Source organism: Orycteropus afer, unplaced genomic scaffold (assembly GCF_000298275.1).
Source record: "Orycteropus afer afer isolate SDZICR_OR568_19922 unplaced genomic scaffold, OryAfe1.0 scaffold00232, whole genome shotgun sequence".
Classification (NCBI taxonomy): domain Eukaryota; kingdom Metazoa; phylum Chordata; class Mammalia; order Tubulidentata; family Orycteropodidae; genus Orycteropus; species Orycteropus afer.
This window is the reverse complement of record NW_006921819.1, coordinates 1,562,146-1,565,097: the sequence shown is the minus strand read 5'-3', so window position 1 is coordinate 1,565,097 and position 2,952 is coordinate 1,562,146.

Sequence of the window (2,952 nt, the reverse complement as noted above, 5' to 3'; positions counted from 1 at the left end):
AGATTATCTTCTGTGTCTGTGTTAATTGGTTTCCCTTTTCTTTGTTGAAGAGGGTCTGTGCAATCCTTCTGCCTAGTCCGCCATCTTGCCCCGCCTCCAGCTTGTTAGCTTTTAAGATCCCAGTCGCTACTCGCCAAAGTAAGAGATGGAACTATGTTTTGTATAGTATGTTATGCCAATTGAGCTTGATGTCCCTTGAGCAGAAGATTTTAAAAAGCACCTCGAGAAGACAAAATTAATTATTATAACAAAATATGCAAAGACCTGGAGTTAGAAATCCAAAAGAGAAGAACCCACTTGGCATTTCTGAAGCTGAAAACATTGAAGAAAAAATTCAACCGTCAAGTTGCAATACTGAAAGATTTTATATTCAAAATATCAAATGATGCAGGAAACATCAAAAGAAAATGGAAGGAATATACAGAGGCACTCTACCAAAAAGAATTGGTTGATGTTCATCTGTTTCAGGAGGTGGCATATGATCAAGAACCAATGATATTGAAGAAAGAGGTTGAAGCTGTGCTGAGGGAATTGGCAAAAACCAAGCCTCCAGAAATTGGTAGAATACACATTGGGCTGTTTCAACAAATGGATGTTGCACTGGAGGCACTTACATGTCTGACATACCAAGAAATTTGGAAGACAGCTACCTGGAAAACTGACTGGAAGAGGACCATATTTGTACCTATCCCAAAGAAAGATGATCCCACAGAATGTGGAAATTATTGAATATGAATGGTTGCAGCAGTATAATGACAGAGAACTTCCAAAAATGCAAGCTGGATTCAGAAGAGAACATGGAATGAGGGATAGCACAGCTGTGGTAGTTCAGTTTGTGTTGTCAACTTGCCCGGGCCTGGCTGAGTGGCTGGGCAGCTGGATGTAGTATTCCCCATGATGAGACGGATAATCAACTCCATGGTGGAAACTACTGTGAGCAACTGAGTAGTTGCCTTAGGGAATGTGGTCTGCTTCCTGTATATAAGCAGAAGCCTTGGGGAACAGTCTGTAGCTTATAGCATGCTTGGACCCTGCTTGTAGCTATGTCGTTGTTCAGCAGCCTGTCATGCTCTGCCAACCTTGTGACTTACAAGGGACTTGAATTAATGGCCTGTTGTGTGGTTTGGTAACAACAGGACTGTGCCATTTTATTTGTCGACCTTGGGCTTATTAACCTCAGCAGCCGGTAGCTGCCCAAGTGAAGAAAAACCTCTAGCTTCAGTGGACTGGGAACAAGAGGCAGAGCTGAAGCCCAAGGTCTAGGGGCTTTCACACAGCCCCTAGAGCCTGGCACTTTGAACTTGGACTTAAAGCCTCCAAACTGTAAGAGAATAAACTCCTGTTTGTCGAGGCCATCACATTTGTGGTATATTCCTGTCAGAGCGGCACTAGGTAACCAGAACAATAGCTTATGTCAGATAGATCTTGGCTGAAAGCAAACAATACCAGAAAGATGTTTATTTGTGTTTTATTGACTATGCAAAAGCATTCAATTGTGTGGATCATAATAAATTATGGATAACATTGAGAAGAATGGGAATTCCAGAACAATTAATTGTGTTTGTGAGGAACCTGTATATAGCATAGGATGCTGCCATTTGAACAACACAAAGGGATATTACCTGGTTTAAAATCAGGAATGGGGTGTGTCAAGGTTATATCCTTTCACCACACTTTGTCTGCAATGTATGTTGAGCGAATAATCTGAGAAGCCGGATTACATTAACAAGAATGTGGCATTGGGATTGGAAGAAGACTCATTAACAACCTGCAATATGCGGACAATACAACCTTGTTTGCTGAAAGTGAAGACGACCTGAAGCACTTACAGATGAAGATTAAAGACTACAGTCTGCAATATGGATTAGACTTCAACATAAAGAAAATGAAAGTCCTCACAACTGTACCAATAAGCAACATCACGATAAATGGAGAAAAGATTGAAGTTGTCAAAGATTTTATATTACTTGGTTCCTCAGTCAACACCAATGGAAGCAGCAGTCATGCAAGCAGATGACACACTGCACAGGGCAAAATGCTACAAAAGACCTCTTTAAAATGCTGAATAGCAAAGTTGTCTCTTTGAAGATTAAGATGTGATTTACCCCAGCGATATTTTAAATAGTCTCATATACATGTGAAAGTTGGACAATGAATGACTCGACGGCACATAACAACAACAACAACAAGGAAGACTGAAGAAGAGGAGTTGTGGTATTGGCAAAGAATACTGAAAGTACTAAGGACTGTCAAAAGAACTAACAAATCTGTCCTGGAAGAAGTGCAGCCAGAACACTCCTTGAAAGTGAGAATGGCCAGACTTCCTCTCTCCTACTTTGATGTCAGAAGGTACCATTTCCTGAAGAAGGATATCATGGTTGGTACAGAGGAGCATCAGGGGAAAAGGGGAAGGCCCTCAATGAGATGGACTGACACAGTGGCTGCAATGATGGACTCAAGCATCTTAAGGATTGTGAGGCTGGTGCAAGATCGGGCAGTGTTTCTTTCTGTGGTACATAGGAGCTCTATGAATCAGACCTGACTTGATGGTATCTATGAACAAAGAAACAAAAAATCAAGGTCTTATTTGGCTCTGGTGAAATTATTTTAATTTTGTTCAGCTTCAACTTGAATTTAAATATGAGCAATTGATGGTCTGTTTCACAGTCAGCTCCTGGTCTTGTTTTGACTGATGATACTGACCTTCTCCATATCTTCTTTCCACATATGTAATTGATCTGATTTCAGTGTATTTCATCTGGTGAGGTCCACATGTTGTTGTTGTTAGTTGTTAAGTGCCGTCGAGTCTTTTCCGACTCATAGCGACCCCATGCACAGCAGAACGAAATACTGCCTGATCCCACACCAGCCCCACAATCCCTGCTATACTTGAGCCCATCATTGCAGCCACCGTGTCAATCCATCTCATTGAAGGCCTCCTCCTCTTTCGTT